General features: G+C 39.7%; 1 protein-coding gene and 1 long non-coding RNA gene across 2 annotated transcripts in view; both read right to left on the reverse strand.

Moving 5' to 3' along the window:
- LOC143303315 (uncharacterized) overlaps nucleotides 1-21,089 on the reverse strand; it is a 277,255-nt gene that overhangs the window by 175,036 nt on the left and 81,130 nt on the right. The gene's annotated exons all lie outside the window — the stretch shown is intronic.
- On the reverse strand, nucleotides 3,313-6,773 carry LOC143303326 (uncharacterized). Its single transcript, XR_013059497.1, has 6 exons — nucleotides 6,691-6,773; nucleotides 5,637-6,418; nucleotides 5,069-5,191; nucleotides 4,491-4,579; nucleotides 4,166-4,387; nucleotides 3,313-4,031 (listed from the first exon to the last, which is right to left on the reverse strand). It is a non-coding gene; the product is annotated as an uncharacterized LOC143303326 (long non-coding RNA).

Here is a 21,089-nt window from a genome sequence, read left to right on the forward strand (position 1 = left end):
TACGCTCATTATATTTTGTGTTCATTGTTATTACGGATCATTCGTATTACGTTCATTATTCTTGCGTTCATTATTATAGTGATCATTGTTATTACCGTTCATTATTCTTGTGCTCATTATATTTTGTGTTCATTGTTACTACGTTCGTTATTGCGCTCATCATTGCGTTTAGAAATTTTGTATAGTATTTTGCGTTTCGGGGTCTTTAGTTTTTCGGTCAAGAAAAGAGAACCGCGACTAAGTAAAAGAAAGATTTTATCTTTGAAGTCCTCATTTCATCGCTTAGACAGAAACGCGCATTGTAATTGCGGTATTAATCCAGTTAGTAAATTGTTCAGTCTGTATCGAAATAGATAAATAAAGTAAAAGTTGATAGTAAACTATATTCGAGTTCAAGTAATAAACCCAACAAAAACTTCGACGACCACCGGAGCAGCTGAGGTAATGGCACCAGACAGCACCTACTCCTCAAGGTAAGAAAATTAATTTTGAAAATTTCCTTCTTCTCTGATAATCTCGTTGCCCTCGAGAATCGAATTAGAACTTCCTATCATCGATCTCGTTTTATTTTCGTGAACGGTTTTGAAGATAGAATCATTGTTTAAACTTTAAACAAAGGAGTTGTCCGCTGTGTCGGCTTGTGCGAACGGTATTTTCAGCTACTGAAACACCCACTGATCTTCGCATTCCTCCTCCCATTGTTGGCAAAATATTGTCCGTCTTTGGGCAAGGCTTGCGAAATCACACAAGTCCCGCACAGAGAGGATCGTTAGAATCATCCTCGATTATTAAACTCAAAAGGCAAGAAAATCATGGTAACAGAATCCATCGTAGTAAATGAATTGAGTTTCGGTTCTAACGGCAAACTACTACAGCGAAATTAAAAGAGAAGAAGAAGTCAAACGTAAAAATAAATTTATATAAAACAACGAAAAATCTCACATTCCTATCCAATCCAGCAACGCTAAAATATATATATCCGGCTAATAAAATATATATAAAGGTAATAATCTAAGCAATTCTACATTCAAATAAAAATCCGTTTAACGAGGACAAATATTGTTCCCAGCTTTAATCCTCTCCCCTGCCAATATCCCTGCACATAGCAGGTTAGCCGAAAAGTGGAAATCGTTTACCAGTTGCATTAAGCGTCAGTTAACGCTACCCATTAAACGAAAAAAAATAATAAAAAATAAAATATTTTGAAATAGTCCTTAGACTATTTCTGGTGGCAGCAACTACCGTATTAATTAGAAATCTAAATCAGTATTACATACACAATAATATCAATTCAGTTTATTTCCCTTCAGATTAAATTCAAACTCGAACGAAAAAAAAAATTTTTCAGTAAAATTTAAACTTAAGATTTGATCGATTTAAACAAACAAATTGATACGTAACATTAGAGATTTAAATTTTTGGTGGCAGCGGTGGGATCCGCTTCACGGAGGATTAAAGTTGGTTTAAACGGTTCGATTCGCTCCACAAAGAATTAAAGTTGTTACGATTATCGATAAAATATATACCTAAGAAATAATGTCGACTAAATTAGAATCGTTGGACAAAGACATGATCTTGATGTTGTCGGAAAAACTTAAAGCATGGGATGCGAATTTTCGCGACATGAGTACAACAATGAATAAATTACAAGACGATGTGCGTTCACTGAAAATAAAAAAAGAAATCAAGACACCCGTATCATCGCCGATAATTTCCCAAGCGACAATACCGATAGAAGTTAATACCCAACCAATTAAGTTAAAAGATGCAATAGAGACAGTACCAGTGTTCGACGAACATCGACCGTCGGTATTTCGATTTTTAAGAGCATGCGAGCGCGCACGAAACATGGTTCCTAGGCATCAAGAATCTCAGTTAGTAAAATTATTAACGAATAAGCTTCGCGGACACGCATTTCTCGCCATAGAAGACACAGAAGTAATAAGTTTAAACGATTTCGGGAATAAATTAAAAGATATGTTCGGTCCGGGAAAAACGGTTAACGAATATAAAGGGGAATTAGCTACAATATTTCAACGACCGGGAGAAGATATTTTGGACTAGATAGAACGCGTCAAAGATCTCAGACTGGCGATAATGAACGGGGAAAGGTACGAGTACGGCACCGTATTTCAAGATAGGATAGATCGAGACACGAGGGAAGCTTTCGTTAAGGGGCTTCCAAACGAGGTGTATTTACGAGTAAAGATAGCAGGATACCAATCCTTGGACGATGCGTACCGCCAAGCCGTGAAAGCAACACGAGAACTAAAACAAGTGAACAATAGAATTCGATACCAACATTCGACACCTTCGAATAATTATAACCGAAACAACCGCCAGAACTGGAGATTTGTACCGCCGTCGCGGAAACATCTAAACAACCCGGGAATAGAAGAAAATGTTAGAAAAGAAGCAGGAGCAATAATTTGGGAAGAAAAATGCATAAATAAATACCTCGATAGAGATCTAAATCAAAAGAGAGATGCTGATCATTTCAACCAATCAACTTTTCAATGCAAACACCATTCCGTTGCTGTGATAAGGGATAATGTCACGTTAAATAATAAGAGGACGCACGGTACCATAGACAGGATCATGAGTGAGAAATTTCCTGAGTTACCAAACAAGATAAATAATATTAGTGCCAAAGAACTTTCAGACGAAGCAGAAACTAGGAAATTGAACGACGAGACGACAGGCAATGCTTATCCACTGCATAATATCACAGAGATATTGGACCCGCTGGGAAGTGCGAATTGCCTCTCCACGTTCGACTTGGCAAAGATACAAAAGCAAGACTCCACGAATTTCGTGAATGTCTCAACCATAATAGGAAAAGAGATAGCGAGTGTATCTCACTCAAAAACTTCTATAAAACCATCAGAAGGAAACTTTATCGAACTCAAAGCCAAATCATTAAATTGCAAGGAAAATCACACTATAGAAAATAAAAATATAGCTATCCCTAAATCCAAAACAGAATCTATAAGCAAAAAGGTTTGTAATAAAAATTCAAAGAATAATTCCAAATCTACCAAAAATATTCCTAAACGTTCCATACAAATAAATAATAATTTAATTATAATAAGCACTTCCAGTGAAACTATTCATCCTGAAAAGGTAGAGAAAAATAAAGGTGTTGTGAATAAAGTAAATAAAGAAGGAAAAAGGGTAATTAAGGAAAAGGATTCTAAACATTTTCAAGCTGAAGAAACGCAAGTTCAACGAGCCCAGAGAAATCAAAAGGGAGAAAATAGGGAATCACCAGTTGAAGATATATATAAAAACTTGAATACACTAGCCATTGGATTATAATTGGATTAAAAATACTTTATTGGTTACTACATCTAATATTTGACGTAGGTAACATAGTAGGTAGTGCTGATCTTATGATTCCCCCAGGAAAATATAGATGGTATCACGCTATACTATATACAAAATATTTTTGGGTTAATATGGCTGCGGCACTTTCAAAAATTTGTATTTTCAATGCTATTAGCAAGCAATTGGATAATTGGATCGATGTCAGTAAACTTGCGTCTTGGCGCAAAATAAAAACTAAAATGAAGGAAAGGAAAATTCTCCCCGCACGAATTAGTTTTGGACATCTAGCCAGAGAACCTACTGGTGAAGTAATAATCGAAGAGAACATGGAACCAACATACTCAGAATATCTCGAAGATCTGTTCAATAAAATTTACACCGTACAACGAATGGCAAGAGAAAATTTGATAAAATTCAAACTAAGATCAAAGGAATATTACGATCGACGAATCAACCCTCAAGATTTTAAAATAGGAGATTCGATATATTTACTAAAAGAACCTAGTAAAGGAAAATTCTCCGATCAATATACTGGACCACACAAAGTGCTAGAAATCTTGCAGAACCAAAACGTCAAGATTGAAGTAAAAATGGGATGCCGCGAACGGTGCACTTAAACAAGTTAAAACTAGCGCATAATCGAAATAAACAATGAATAAAGTGATTTCAGTGGGCAACGTAGTGCCGTAGTGTATGTTGCAGTGCTGTTCGTCGAATGACACAGATAGCGAAAACATAAAAGAAAAGAAAAGGAAAATTATTATATGTGATTCAATTATTGTTTAAATATAAAACGTGTTAACTCAATGAATAATTAACTAGTGAAAGTGAAAGTTACCTTGTGAACAAGTGATCAACATACAAGAAAGTGTACGTGCAAGTATAGGTTATGGATCGTTGTTCGTGGTACATAATGTACGACAGCTACCTAAAATAAGTGAATAAATTAGTTTCAATCGTCTCAGTGCAAAATACAAGGTTACTAAATGTTATAACTATATTGTGGATAAATCAAAAGGAGGTGTGACACTGTTCGTCGAATAATACAGATAGCGAACACCTAAAAAGAAAAAAAAGAAAATTATCATGTGTACTCCAATCATTGTTTGAATATAAAACGTGTTGATTCAATAAATAATTAAAAGAGTGAAAGTGAAAGTTACCTTGTGAACAAGTAATCATCATACGAGAAGGTTTACGTGCAAAATAGGTTATGGTTCCCTGTTTGCGGAACACCATGTACTACAGCCAGCTGAAAAATAAATGAACAAATTAACTTCAATTGCCTTAATGCAAAATACAACAGTACTAAATGTTATAACAATACTGTGGAAGCATGGCACTGTTCGTTGAATAACACAGATAGCGGAAACTTGAAAAGAAAAGGTTTATTACGAGTGCTCCAATTACTGTTTGAACGCAAAACGTGTTAGTTCAACGAATAACTAAAACAGTGAAAGTACAACCTACCTCGTGAGCAATTAATCACTATACAAGGAAGTGTACATGCATGAATTTCGCAGGTTAATAAGAAGAAATAAAATAGCTGATAAAGTATAGAAAGCTGTTAGAAAATAATCAAGATAGATTAATTGAGAGTTAGTAATAAATATAACCGGAGTAAAAGGATATTTTGTTATGCATTAATCTACGAGTATTGTTATGTTATTTTGTAATGCCCAATAGTGGTCGCACATACAATGCATTATACACATATTGAATTAAATAAATTAAACACCACCTTTATGACCACAGATATAAGACGATTGAAGGCAGCCGTAGTAAGTATCCAAGGCATATCAAAGAATCGGATGATGTTGTGGGAACGATCCAGGTAAATGACGCAGCATCGAAAGAGCAGAATCTGAAGAATTACAGACAATGTTAATCTAACAAATAAATTTTAATCATTAATAAGGGAACTAATTCATATCATGCATAAAATAATAACAAATAGCAAGTACAAGCAATAATAAATTAATAGGGAAAATAAGAAAGGTTAATAAACACAGAAATGGGTTAGAAATTACAATGTCAATCTAACAAATAAAATTTAATCACTAATAAGGAAACTAATTCATATTATACACAAAATAATAACAAATAGCAAGTGCATGCAATAATAAATTAATAGGGAAAATAAGAAAAGTCAATAAACACAGAAATAGGTTAGAAATTAATCAAGATAGACTAACTAAATATTAACAACAAGACATGACTGAACTCGGTGCAGAGGAATAAAGTTATGCTACACGAAAATAACTGGTAACACAATACACAAAACATTAACTAAATTAAACAAGACTTACATAAATGCAAGTCACGTATAATCAAAACAATGACTATTGAAATTCGGTGACAATACAATCCATGCTATCACATTAAAGTAGCACACGGTATTGACACAGACAATATCATGAAATACAAAACAATATTACAAAAACACTACTAAATAAAATTATAATGATTAACAATTAATTAGCTATTTCAACAACACGTTACTGTTGACATTAAACCAACGCCATACCAAAGAGACACGCGAGCGGCCATGTTGAAAAATTCGTCGCACATACAAATAATAGCCAATGCAATGTAATACAGCATCATAATAGCAATGTTAGGTACTAATAAAAAAAAACAAACAAAAAAAAAGAGAGAGATAAGGAAAATATATATATAATAAATAACAACTAACATAATCATAACATATTATATATATTATATTATATACAGGGATACAGTCTTCGTACAAAGGAACAGGTCCAAACGAAACTTATAAAAAAAAAAAAAATAAAAATAAATAATATATATATACATTAACTATTTTTGTATGTGTGTGCAGAACGGATGGCGAATTCATCAACCATTCTCTGAACGATGGATGGAAGTACATGTAGGTGTTGTCCAGACGTTTCACGAGGAATCCAGAGAGCATTTTGAATCTCTGCAGAAAATCCTCCCATGCATGATCGTTACAATAATCTGACTCATCTCGAAAGAAATTTTTTTAGTCCAAGGAATAGCAATCCGCACCGTAGAACTGTAAGGCACCTGTACGCCACCCACGAAACCAAATACTTTTGCTATCCACCTGTAAACAAACAACATTTATAACTATACATATAATTCTCACTTATATCTACCAATATATATATACACGCATGTTGTAAAGTAGGCGATATTTATAACACTCACTTCCATTGATAATGCAAGTGACTCATAAAAATAAGCCGTCATATTTACTATTACACGCACATATATATATATATTCAAAGACAAGCTATATTTGTAATATCTATTCCTATTGATAATATATACTTATATATTCATAACAATAAAACAAATCTCATCTATACTACTTACCAATCCGTATGCATATATGTATATAATTATAACCCAAGTAGCATTCATAATATTTATTTTCACTGATAACATGTACGTAAAACCTAAAATAAAACAAAGGTTTTAACAATAAGAAAAAAAAAGAGAAAAAATACATATAAATATAAAAATTTTCTTTTTCTATATATATGTCGGGTTTACATTAGAATTAGGGTTAGGGGCGTGAAACGAATCTTCGTTTGGGTTACACGTTGTCTTAGTTATCATAGTTTAGTTACAGTTATAGTAGACTTTAGATTGCAATGTTGCGGGGCTATCCGAAGGTTCCGGTGTCCTTTCATCTCCGACATATATATATAGATATATTATTAATTAAAAAAAAGGGGGAAATATAAAATTAAATATATTTAACAAATATAAAATAGATAACCTTAACATTTAAAATGTACATATATATATATATATATATATATATATATATATATATATATATATATATATATATGTCGGAGATGAAAGGAAAGCCGAAGCCCTTCCTTGGAAATTTTGGGAACATCCTCTAGTACCTTGGCCTAGATTTTATTATAGTTGTAATTGTTTAAGATTTGTAATAAGCGAGATTGGGTTCGAGGTGACAATCGGTCGCTGAACGTAGCCACGGTCACGGGATGGATGTTTTATCTAACGGAGGTCTGGAGTGGTTGTATGTGTTTTCCGAGAAGTGTGGTTGTGGCGGCATGCGGCCTCGAGAGCGGGCCGAGCCACGTGTGATGTTGCCTCGGAGGTGCCGATGCAATGGGACATACATTGTATTTAGTAACCAAAACTCCAGGCAGAAACTGCCTAGCAACGGCGTTTGGAACTCTCTCGATGCTTCCAACGAGTGTGCCTAGCAACGGCGTTTGGAACCTTCTCGATGCTTCCAAACGGGGATAGAAAACAAAATGCAATCGTACAGGGAGAAAAATCTCCACGAGGCTGGCATTCTTGCGATTGCCTTGGAGAGTGATACATCGAGCGTTTTCGAGGATCGCATTTGCGTCTAAGTTAGTTTCGCTTAGTAAGGAGTTATCCCGGTGACCGTGGATTCGTTTGAACTCAAACATTGCTAATAGTATTATTTAATTTAATTATTCGTAGATCGTATTATTCATTAGGCTTAGTGTTTGTTAGACTTATTATTAGTTGTACTTATTATTTGTTAAGCTTAGTGATAGACCTGTATATACGTGTAAATAAAATCTCGGCTTTGTGAAACGATGGCTAGTCCACATGAAGAGTCGTCGCGCGCCCAAAATTCGAATCCTGATCCGACATCAGAAGTGGGATCAGAACCGTTTAAAGTGCTACAAGAGCAAATGGACCTTATGCGCGAGTTAATTCAGACGCTAGCGCACAAACCGGGGGAGCAACGACCGAGTACGGAATCTAAGGATGCAACGTTACCACGTTTTGACCCCGAAGGCGCGGGCGCCGATCCATCCGCGTGGTGCTCTCATGCTGATCTGATTTTGAAAGACCACCCGATGCAAGAGAGTGCGTTACTTTCCGCTCTAAATCGCGCCCTAAGGGGTTCTGCTGCGCATTGGCTTTCACAAATGGTGCGCGGTGGAAAGCTTACCTGGCCAACGTTTAAGGAACAATTTCTTTCGCGTTTTGGTGGCAGAGAGACAGCCGCTTCGGCGTTAATAAGGATATCCAGAGAACGACCGTCGGAGACTGAATCTCCGGGAGCGTACGGTAGTCGCCTCCGCTCCATGCTGCAGATGAAGTTGCAAGATCTAACGATGCCCGAAGTGATCAATGCCCTCGCCCTTTATATGCTGAGTTCACAAGATCGACGCTTTCGGCGACTAACGCTCGCGAATAATATCAGGACGGAGGACCAATTTCATGATGAAATGAGGATTCTCCCTTACAACGATCAGCCGACATTTTCGCCAAGAAATTCACTAACGGAACCTGAAGCTAAACGCAGCAGGCTATCAGTTCCTCGGATTAAGTGCTACCGCTGTGGTGCTCACGGACATAGGAGAACGGAGTGTCGCCTGCAAACACAAACGGGGAAGGAGCAGGATATACGAAACCCGAAGGAAAAACGACCAGCCGCATCGTCGAAGGTGACCTGCTTCAAATGCCACGAGGAGGGACATATCGCGCCTAATTGCCCATCATCGCGGAAAAGAAACTACGATTCCATTGACGAACGCCGGATCGACTCCTGTGTAGTAGAAGCTCCGGCTGGTAGATTAAGCCATCTGGGTGAGTCGTATCCATTTTACTTTGATTCTGGGGCCGAGTGTTCGTTAATCAAAGAGTCCCTAGCCTCGAAATTTTCGGGCAAAAGAATAACCGATGTGGTAGTGATGCGGGGGATCGGGAATACTTGTATTAAGAGTACACTTCAGATTTTGTCCACTGTTCGTATTAACGATCTTACATTGGAGATAGTTTTTCATGTCCTTGCTGACGATTACCTAAAATACGACATCATGATTGGTCGCGAGATTTTGAGCCAGGGATTCGACGTAAATATCGCGCAAGATAGCCTCGTTATTTGTAAAACAAAGGTCGTTAACGCTTGTGGTAAAGTCGCAGAAGATGCGGTCAACATTAACGAGGTTGACACTGATGTGATCGGTAACTATAAAGATCGATTAATCTCTGTTCTCGAAAAATTCAAAGAATCATTCATTACGGGTTTCCCGCGTACTCGCGTCAGTACGGGCCAGTTGGAAATACGGCTAATCGATCCCAACGTCACCGTGCAGAGAAGCCCTTACAGGCTTAGCGTGGAAGAGCGAAGAATAGTACGCGAGAGGATAGACGAGTTAATTAAAGCACAAATTGTAAAACCTAGTAATTCGCCGTTCGCGAGCCCTATAATACTCGTGAAGAAGAAGGACGGCTCAGACAGATTGTGCGTAGACTTTCGAGCGCTGAATAAAAATACGGTCGCGGATCGGTATCCCTTACCCCTTATTGCTGACCAAATCGCGAGATTGCAGAGTGCGAGATACTTCATTAGCCTGGACATGGCTAGCGGATTTCACCAGATTCCCATTCACCCTAACTCGACGGAATATACTGCGTTCGTTACCCCCGACGGTCAATACGAATACGTGACGATGCCGTTTGGGTTGAAAAATGCACCAGCCGCTTTCCAGAGAGCCATTTTCAAGGCCTTAGGCGACCTCGCTTATTCGTATGTCGTTGTTTATTTGGACGACGTTCTAATAATCACCGACTCAATAGATCAAGCTCTAGAAAGGTTGCACACTGTACTAAACACTCTCGTAAACGCCGGATTCTCCTTTAACTTTTCAAAATGTTCTTTTCTGAAGACGTCGGTACTTTATTTGGGATATGTAATTCGTAACGGAGAAGTTCGTCCAAACCCGGGAAAAATACAAGCTTTGAATTCTTTACCTGCACCGCCGACCGTCACACAGCTTAGGCAGTTTATAGGTTTGGCCTCTTACTTCCGAAAATTTATTCCTAAATTTTCGCAAGTGATGAAACCCTTGTACGCACTCACTTCTAGTAACAAGCACATAACTTGGACGGACAGGCACGAAAAGATAAGACAACAGATAATTTCCGTTCTGACCGACGCGCCGGTGTTAATGATATTTGATCCCAATCGGCCCATAGAGCTACATACCGACGCTAGTTCGGAGGGGTATGGAGCTATTTTAATGCATAGAGTCGAAAAGGAAAACAGAGTCATCGAATATTATAGTAAAAGGACCAGTCCCGCGGAATCTAGGTATCATTCGTACGAACTGGAGACACTAGCAGTAGTAAGCGCCGTTAAGCATTTCCGACACTACTTACATGGACGGAAATTCTTAGTAGTTACGGACTGTAATTCTTTGAAAGCCTCCAGCAACAAAGTAAACTTAAACGACCGGGTTTATAGGTGGTGGGCTTATTTGCAAACATTCGATTTTGACATCATGTATCGAGAGGGTAAACGAATGGCCCACGTAGATTTCTTTTCGCGAAACCCCGTAGACTTGAATCGCCGTATGATAGACAAGGTCGCAGAGAAAGAGATTAATCTGGCCGAGATCTCCGAAGACTGGCTATTAGCGGAACAACGTCGCGATCCGCAAATCTCCGAAATCGTTAATAAATTACAGAACGAAGAGCTCGCGGAAGATATCGCGAATACCTACGAACTGCGATCCGGTACACTTTACCGTAAAGTACAACGAAAGGGCAGAACCCTTTGCTTACCCATTGTTCCGAGAGGTTTTAGATGGTCCGTCATCAACCATGTGCATCAGTCAATTATGCACTTAGGATGGGATAAAACGCTCGAGAAGCTCTATGAGTATTATTGGTTCGAGGGAATGGCGAAGTATGTTCGCAAGTTTGTCGAGAACTGCCATGCTTGTAGAGTTTCGAAGGCTAGTTCAGGTAAAATACAGGCTGAACTGCATCCTATACCTAAGACCGGCATACCGTGGCATACGGTGCATATGGACATAACGGGCAAGCTGAGTGGCAAGAATGACTCGAAAGAGTATGTCGTCGTCTTGATCGATGCCTTTACGAAATTCGTGCACTTATATCACACACGCAAATTGGATTCGCTCAGCGTTATCAAGGCACTTAAGTCCGCCGTGTTTTTGTTCGGTAGTCCCTGTCGGATAATAGCAGATCAGGGTAGATGTTTCACGGGCCGGGAGTTTCAAGAATTCTGTGCAAGCAAACAAATCAAAGTTCATTTGATCGCGACCGGTGCAAGTAGGGCCAATGGGCAAGTAGAGCGTGTTATGAGCACGTTAAAAAATATGTTCACAACGGTAGAAACGACCGGGCGTTCATGGCAAGACGCGATCGGGGAGATGCAATTGGCTTTGAATTGCACCATCAACCGCGTAACCAAATCGAGTCCTTTAGAGTTATTGATTGGTAGAGCAGCAAGACCGTATGACTTATTACTACCTGATAACATCGAGGAAAAAGAAATAGATATCTCCAGTGTAAGACAACAGGCAATAAAAGAGATGGAAACTAGTGCTAGGTATGACAAAGAGAGATTCGATAAAACCAAAGCTAAAGTAGTTAGGTTTAATCCTGGTGATTTGGTACTACGCCAAAATGAAGAAAGGAACCAGACAAAATTGGATCCAAAATTCAGGGGTCCGTTTGTGATATCGGAGGTCCTGGGAGGAGACCGATATACCTTGAAAACACTGGATGGGAAAAGGTCATACAAGTACAGTCATGACAGGTTAAGGAAAATGCCGGATAGTCGCATTCCTGCGGAGTTGGATGTCTGTTGTGATGACGAGAACAGTGACCATGGCGATGTGAGTACCCCGATCCCAGAGGATCGTAGAATTATATGAGCCCAGGTGCGGCCATGGGACGGAGTTCAGTGCGGTCAGGCACTGGGAGTGACGATGTCACGAAGCTGGGAGCCGGTTTAGTACCGACAGCGACGATGTCACGAAGCTGGGAGCCGGTTTAGTACCGACAGCGACGATGTCACGAAGCTGGGAGCCGGTTTAGTACCGACAGCGACGATGTCACGAAGCTGGGAGCCGGTTTAGTACCGACAGCGACGATGTCACGAAGCTGGGAGCCGGTTTAGTACCGACAGCGACGATGTCACGAAGCTGGGAGCCGGTTTAGTACCGACAGCGACGATGTCACGAAGCTGGGAGCCGGTTTAGTACCGACAGCGACAATGCCACGAGGTTGGAGCTGGTTTAGTACCGATAGCGACAATGTCACGAGGTTGGAGCTGGTCTAGTACCGACAGCGACAATGTCACGGATTTGGAGCTGGTCTAGTACCGACAGCGACGATGTCACGAAGCTGGAGCTGGTCTAGTACCGACAGTGACAATGTCACGAGGCTGGAGGCGGTCTAGTGTTGACAGCGATCGTGTTACGAAGCTGGTTATGTAACGAACTTTGAGAGTATGTGCGATTCGAAGGATGAGACCCATTTGGGTGTGAAATCGAGAATGGTCCGTCATGTCATTACGACCCGACTGAAAGCACGCAGAATGCAACTGGCACTTTGAATGCTAATCACAATGACACTAATCTTGTTTCCTTTTGTTTTGTTAACGAAGGTACACCCGAGGACGTGTGATAGTCAGGATGGCCGTGTCGGAGATGAAAGGAAAGCCGAAGCCCTTCCTTGGAAATTTTGGGAACATCCTCTAGTACCTTGGCCTAGATTTTATTATAGTTGTAATTGTTTAAGATTTGTAATAAGCGAGATTGGGTTCGAGGTGACAATCGGTCGCTGAACGTAGCCACGGTCACGGGATGGATGTTTTATCTAACGGAGGTCTGGAGTGGTTGTATGTGTTTTCCGAGAAGTGTGGTTGTGGCGGCATGCGGCCTCGAGAGCGGGCCGAGCCACGTGTGATGTTGCCTCGGAGGTGCCGATGCAATGGGACATACATTGTATTTAGTAACCAAAACTCCAGGCAGAAACTGCCTAGCAACGGCGTTTGGAACTCTCTCGATGCTTCCAACGAGTGTGCCTAGCAACGGCGTTTGGAACCTTCTCGATGCTTCCAAACGGGGATAGAAAACAAAATGCAATCGTACAGGGAGAAAAATCTCCACGAGGCTGGCATTCTTGCGATTGCCTTGGAGAGTGATACATCGAGCGTTTTCGAGGATCGCATTTGCGTCTAAGTTAGTTTCGCTTAGTAAGGAGTTATCCCGGTGACCGTGGATTCGTTTGAACTCAAACATTGCTAATAGTATTATTTAATTTAATTATTCGTAGATCGTATTATTCATTAGGCTTAGTGTTTGTTAGACTTATTATTAGTTGTACTTATTATTTGTTAAGCTTAGTGATAGACCTGTATATACGTGTAAATAAAATCTCGGCTTTGTGAAACGATGGCTAGTCCACATGAAGAGTCGTCGCGCGCCCAAAATTCGAATCCTGATCCGACATATATATATATATATATATGTCGGAGATAAGAGGACACCGGTGCCTTTCCCTCTGAAACCTCGGGAAAATCCATAAAAACATTGTAATTAAAATCTACAGTTGTAACTAAACGATTTGCCGTCATTCTAACCAATTGTATTTGTTTGAGACTTGTGACAATGAGCTTGGGGTCAAGGCGACAATTAGTCGCCGAACGTAGCCGCGGTCACGGGATGAACGCTTTGTCTAACAAAGGTATGGAGTAATTCTATAGCTCTCCTTAAAAGAAATATTCGTGGCGACACGCGACAGAAAATATTCCAACGGTTTCTGTCCCGTGGCTCGCCACACGCAGACCCTATTCTTCGAGTAAGATGATTGCCAGATGTCGACGCGTCTCCGCAGTACATGTTCAGCTAGCCCGAGGGCCTGTTATAAATCTTAAGATTTAGTCAACTAAAGTCCTTCAAACAGACAAACAGTCTTTGTCCCAACTACGGGAAAATAGGGGAGACCTATTTTTCAACGAGCGGCGTCTCCCTCTAGCAACTTTCCCTCGAGGGCGGCTAGCATCTTTTTCTAACCACCGATATGGAGATTGACCGATTAGCAGCAACGCCAATTTCCCTTACTTTCTGAACGAAGGTTTTTCTCGACGAATCCGATGATCTCGTGTCCTTAGACACACCCCATTATAGCTTTCCTCTGTGGCATCATCGGGACGGGAAAGTCATTCTCTCTGGCGATCTCATCGACGAAAAGAGTAACCCCTTACGACCAGTGAATATTACGCGTCCGACTTAGATTTTGTGAGCACGTTCATCTATCATCCCGTCGACCGCGGATTCGTTACTGAACCTAGGATCATTGTCATTAGTTTCTCGAGTACCTAACTACCGCGGTTACTTGTCCGGTTCTATAATAATCGTATTTGCACTAGTCAATGTCTTCTCTATTGCATAACGACAACGTGTAACCCAAACGAAGATTCGTTTCACGCCCCTAACCCTAATTCCAATGTAAACCCGACATATATTTTGTGGCATGCTTGTAAAATCTAGACATCATTCTTTTGATAGCTTTTCATAATTGTATCAGAATTTTAAGATTAATTAAACGAATATTTAATAATAATTTTAATATCGAAGATAACGATTATTATACTACGAATTTTTATATGAATAGAGTATGTTAGAATATGTGAAACATAAGGTCCGGTCAAGTACTATGAACAAACGAAAAACAGTTTTGTACGAAGAAAAACAAGAAAGATATAAAGAATAACAGGCTTTGTTTTCGAGAAAATTGATCTTGGAAATCTGTTTGAAACATATAAATTTGGTTAGTTACCGATTAAGCAGATGGAAGTTATTTTACGTGCAAAAATAAGAGAAAAATGTGGAATAAAATCTTTCCGTATAAAGCTTCATTTTCAAGAGAAACGAATTTCTTCGTGCTCAGTTGATAACACTGTTCAACACGTAATTTTGCAATTTTCAATTTCTTTTACCATCGTTCCTGGTATGCCATCCACACCAACCGCTTTATTCCGGTTCATCTCAGCTCCGGCATCCAGTAGCGCTTCCTTCGTGATCAAGCCCTCGCTGACACTAATACTCCCGTGGATTCTACTTATATTTCCCCTCGGTCTCGTTAAGAAAAGCTCATCGACAAGGGCTCGAATCAGTTTCCTCGTCTGCCTCTTCTTTTTCCGCAACTCCCGAACCCACTGTACCGCGTCTTCAGTTCCTCACGCCACTGCTCTCTGAGTTCTTCTTCTCGTCGTCATCACCTCCTCCTTTCTTAACTTCATCAACTGTTCATTCCGCCAATAATTATGATTTTTCTTGCCCGTCGGAGGGTAAACCCTTTTTAATTCGGAGGTACATGGGGTTTCCACCGTAACAGCGCACATCGAGCCCTACTGCATAGATGTCCCTCGGTACTTGTTACTAAGCTTTCCTAATTAACCATTGCCACCAGGTGACCCACTTAGCCAGATTGACACATACCATTTCATATTGAATAATACTTTACTTCATGCATGTAGATGGCACCACTCCTTTATGTATCATAAAGCCCCTAAAGAAGGGGCCCGCTTACCAATATGGCAACCGTGTGACACGTGCGCGTCTCATCACGTCGTTCAAGCTATTATGTGATCCCTACTTCCTACACTCCACTGCATATAAGCATTTGCATTTGCATTTCCCCTATCCCATCAACTCACAGTTGACCCCAGTGACAAGAAAACCCCACCGTGTCCCAATGAGTGCTACCACCCACATGTACTTTCTTCAATTCATCGATCTACTGATATTCATGTGCCAATCCAGCAGGTATTAACCGTGTCGAAGCCACCCAAAGGGTAGTGTTAGTGTACTATTGTGTTCCATCGTGTGCAATTGCATTCTCTATCATACTTCATAATCTTACAACATTTAAATCTATTATATTAATTATCATCTCGAAGCCAATATTAAATACTGTTGCGTTGTCAATTAATACAAAACCATTCTCGTTATTCAGTTAAAAGTAAAATAAATAACGACTAAAACAAAAACAAAACACGATAAACAGGCTTAGCGTGATGAGTTATTGTTATTAAAGGCGTTTTTAATCTTTCACTTTTTATTTAGCTAAACTTTATTTAGTTACATTTTTTGATTTTCTATATTCTATCCCATATAACGTAGCTTAATGTAAAAAATTCGAATTGTGTCAATTCTTGCCCTAACCATTAATTTAGTAGTTTGTAATTAATTAATTAATTTGTAGTTATGGAGCTATAATAACTCGTCAATAAATGCGAACAACCAACGTCCTTTCGAATTATCTACAACAACGTACTCACGCATATTAAACATTTACGAATACGTTATATACATTAATTTATTACTTTTTAAATTATTTACTGTTTCCTACTAATTCCTTTCCTTTTTAGTTTTGAAAATCAACGATATATACTACCACTTTCTAATTCTTCCACTGTTTTCCATTATGAACTGACTTTATCTGATGAGTCATTAAAGTTCCAAATATATTTATCCTAAGCTATTGTATTTAAATTACTTAAGATTGAAAATAAATTTCTTCTTGAAACTTTATATTTATATAGCTCTTCAATTATATTACGTAGAATACTCCTCCATTATATTACCACTCTTTATTATATTTTATTTAACTCTGGCTTCTTCTAATTGAATTCTAATTTTATTTCCTTTTAAAGTTTTATCATTTAAATTGAAATTCGTAATTGCATTTTCTATAGATATTCGACTTTACCAACTCCTCTTCATATTTTAATTCAATAGTTCAATAATTTATTGCTTTATGTTCTTTGTTATTGTTCACCTATGACTCATCACGCCATGATTATCGAGCATTACACTTCTTGTTTCTCTCACATTTAACATTAGATCCTCCAATTATTCCATTTATTTTTGTTCACCTAGGATATTACCATTTAATTATACCCAAACATATTGTAACTTACTCACTCGATCATAATCCACGTCGACTCCCTTGTAACATACACCCTGATATTCACTTAATACTATTCCACTCACACCAATTCTCCTATCATCTCATCCCACTTCACACCCCTTACAATTTATCGTAATAATTCATTGCACTTCCCTCTCCCTTTGTAATCCATTGTAACCCATTGCAATTTTCTTGAAATTCGCATAAGCATACTGTATTTTCGACCAGTCGCGGGGAGACGCTTCCGCTAGGAAATTCGCCACGGAAGTCGTAAATTCCCGTTACGATTGTAATAATCGACGCCGCGAACAAATCGATCCCCTGATTCCCGTTGATATATTAGGGGTGGTTGAGGTGATATAACGCTGCGATTAACAGGGTTATAAAATATGTATTTCCAACAACTTTACACAAGATAGTAACGCCGATACGTAAGAGGTAAGTGAAGAATAAATGGATTGCTCTTAGATGAGAGAATCAGTGTAGAGACGATGACTGATCTGAAGACAGAGCTCGAGTCCTAGTAGATATGTTGTCGTAGAGGAAGTCTTGAGGTGTTGAGTATGTTAGAATGGAGAGTTAACTGAACTTCCGCTCTCATGTAATTATGGAGGGAAGCTCGGTTTGTAGGTATTTTTTGAACAAAGGAGGCGGATTCGTTGTTCACACTTTTCGTTATGAAAAGTGAGGGTAACGGTCCGCGATGCCGCTTGATTATAACCCACCTTAATGCATAAAGGTATGAGGAGGAAGCCTCCTACCAACGTGGCTCATGAACTTGTTCATGGAAAAAACCAGCTTTGTCGTTAGACAAACATTCGTTTTTCCCATTAGGTGACTACCCGCTCTCTCCGTAATGTTTAACAGAGTCTAATAAACCTGACGAGTTTTCTAAGAACCAGCCATAAACCGAAAACACTTATAGGATTAGAAAATCCTTCCGGATAAGCACATTAACTTGAAAACATGTGCTAACAATTAAACTAAAAAGTTAAGGTTTATGGTGGCTCCTTAGGTTTATTGAGGACCGGAATGACGGTACGTGGACCATAGGCTGCTAGGCATTGTCGTGCCCAGTTTCGACAATCTTTGTTTATTGACGATCGGACGAAACACGTCGTCTCCATGTTTTGCGTAGCGCGTATCCAAAGATGGGAAAGTCCCTGAGCGAATTATATACGCTGTGCCGCAAGGATTTCGATACAAACGGTCATACAAAATCGCCTGATACGCCGTAATCAGGAAAACGTATCTTCTTTAATTGTAATACGGATGTATCGGACTTGACGATGTCGCGTAGCTCGGTGTCGTTTTCTTGCGCTGCGGCGAGAGTTTTATGGTCCACAGATTTCCCTATCGCTTCGATGCCAGATAGAGCGTCGGTTACATTATTGTCCAAGCCTTTAATGTATCGGATGTCGGTCGTGAACTGTCCGAAGTAGTCAAGATGGCGAAATTGTCGCGGCGAACATTTGTGTTGATATTGATTGAACGCGCACATGAGGGGTTTGTAATCGGTTTATATCGCGAAATTTCTCCCTCCTACGGCTTATCTAAAACGTTTAACTGCGGTGTACAAAGCAAGAAGTTCGCGGTCATATGCTCTATATTTTTTTGCTGCGCGGAGGTCAAGGATGTTGTAACGAATCTTAGCGGCAGCCATTTGTCGTTCACGCGTTGATGTAATACTGCTCCTATGGCGTAATCCGATGCGTCTACCGCGAGGCTGACGGGCCCGCCTGGTATCGGATGTGCTAGTGTCACACGCTCAGTAATGTCACATGTTAAGAAGCAGTAATAGGGTGAACAAAATATACTGCATGCCACAGCTATCGAAACAATAACCAGATAGTAACGGAATAGCCGCCTCTGATATACACCCGGCGATAATCCCTACAGGGGGACTAAAACCTCAGCATAAAAACCTTTCTAAATTAGCGCTCGATATCTTTTTTATTATAGCACTCTGAACCGTCACTATTTTGGATTCATACAATAAATTTTACTATTGTTAGGTAGACGATACATTTACACTGTACATGTGAATGTGTGTGTAAGCGTCGGAGAGCGTCCAGGTCTCAGTTGAGACAAAAGACGATTCGCAGCTGTTAGAAGAATCTGGTGGGGTCGGTTGACAACAAGCGTGCGTACAAGAAGGTTATCGAGGTCTTCGGAGTGTAATATATATCGGAGATGAAAGAACACCGGAGCCTTTGGAATTTTGGATAATCCCGCAACATTGCAACCCAGAGTCTACTATAGCTGTAATTGAACAATTGTAGTTATTCAATCCGATTGTAATTGTTCGCGAGTTGTGATAATGAGCTTGGGCTCGAGGCGACAGTCAGTCGCCAAACGTAGCCGCGGTCACGGGATGAACGCTTTGTCTAACAAAGGCATGGAATAATTCTATAGCTCTCTTTAAAAAGGAAATAGTTGTAACACTCGACAGTAAACATTCCAACGGTCTCTGTCCCGTAGCTCGCCACACGCAGACCCTATTCTTCGAGTAAGATGATTGCCAGATGTCGATGCGTCTCCGCAGTACATGTTCAACTAGCCCGAGGGCCTGTTATAAATCTTAAGATTTAGTCAACTAAAGTCCTTCAAACAGACAAACAGTCTTTGTCCCAACTACGGGAAAATAGGGGAGACCTATTTTTCAACGAGCGGCGTCTCCCACTAGCAACTTTCCCTCGAGGGCGGCTAGCATCTTTTTCTAACCACCGATATGGCGATTGACCGATTAGCAGCAACGCCAATTTCCCTTACTTTCTGAACGAAGGTTTTTCTCGACGAATCCGATGATCTCGTGTCCTTAGACACACCCCATGATAGCTTTCCTCTGTGGCATCATCGGGACGGGAAGGTCATTCTCTCTGGCGATCTCATCGACGAAAAGAGTAACCCCTTACGACCAGTGAATATTACGCGTCCGACTTAGATTTTGTGAGCACGTTCATCTATCATCCCGTCGACCGCCGATTCGTTATTGAACCTAGGATCATTGTCATTAGTTTCTCGAGTATCTAATCACCACGGTTACTTGTCCGGTTCTATGATAATCGTATTTGCACTAGTCAATGTCTTCTCTATTGCATAACGACAACGCGTAATCCAAGCGAGGATTCGTTTCACGCCCCTAACCCTAATTCTAATGTAAACCCGACATATTTATTCATATAATGTATGCTACTCGTTCTTTTTCCCTTGTTTGGTTTGAAGATCACCAGCGTATGCTAACACTCACATATTATATTACTCCTCCTTTTACTTATTCACCGCTATGCATCATAGACACCATCACCAATGAGCCGTTAATGCATCACACACTTTTTTATCCTACGCTGCTACTGCTGTACTCGAGTTAATTTAACAGCTATTCCCCTACAACTTATCATGCCAATATTGACCGCCACGCTTCATGTTTCTCCCACTTTAATTGTACTCAAACGATCATATGATTATAATCCTTGTCGCCTCCATATGCATACACTCTGATATCGTCTCAATATTATTCCACTCACACCCCCTTGTAATTCACCACAATCCTTAGCAATCCTGCTTGCATTTTCACACGCATGTATCATCTTATATTGTCAAACACCTAGCTAGCGAGAGCGATCCACCAACATGTCCGCTCTCAATTGCGTCGCGAACCAGACTTCTGTCTATAACCTACGTTCACCTTAACATGTGACTCGTAGTTATTCATTTGTTATAGTTCCCGAACCGTAATTACACTTTATTTCAATTCCTATCCTAGTCAAATTCTAATTTCTATTTCCTTTAATTTAGCCAATAGATTAACTTAATATTAATTTAGCTCACTTTAGCTTCAATTAAAATCCACTAAACGCTTACTCACTCAATAACATTAATTGTTATATCGATTTTAGCCCCGCTACGCCTTCCAATTTAGCCTGTGACTTCTTGCATCCGTTAAACCCTCTCATCTTATTCAAGTCAACAATAAACTAAAATCACTGTACGTACCCACGACACCCTAA

This window comes from Bombus vancouverensis, chromosome 11 (assembly GCF_051014615.1).
Source record: "Bombus vancouverensis nearcticus chromosome 11, iyBomVanc1_principal, whole genome shotgun sequence".
Lineage (NCBI taxonomy): Eukaryota > Metazoa > Arthropoda > Insecta > Hymenoptera > Apidae > Bombus > Bombus vancouverensis.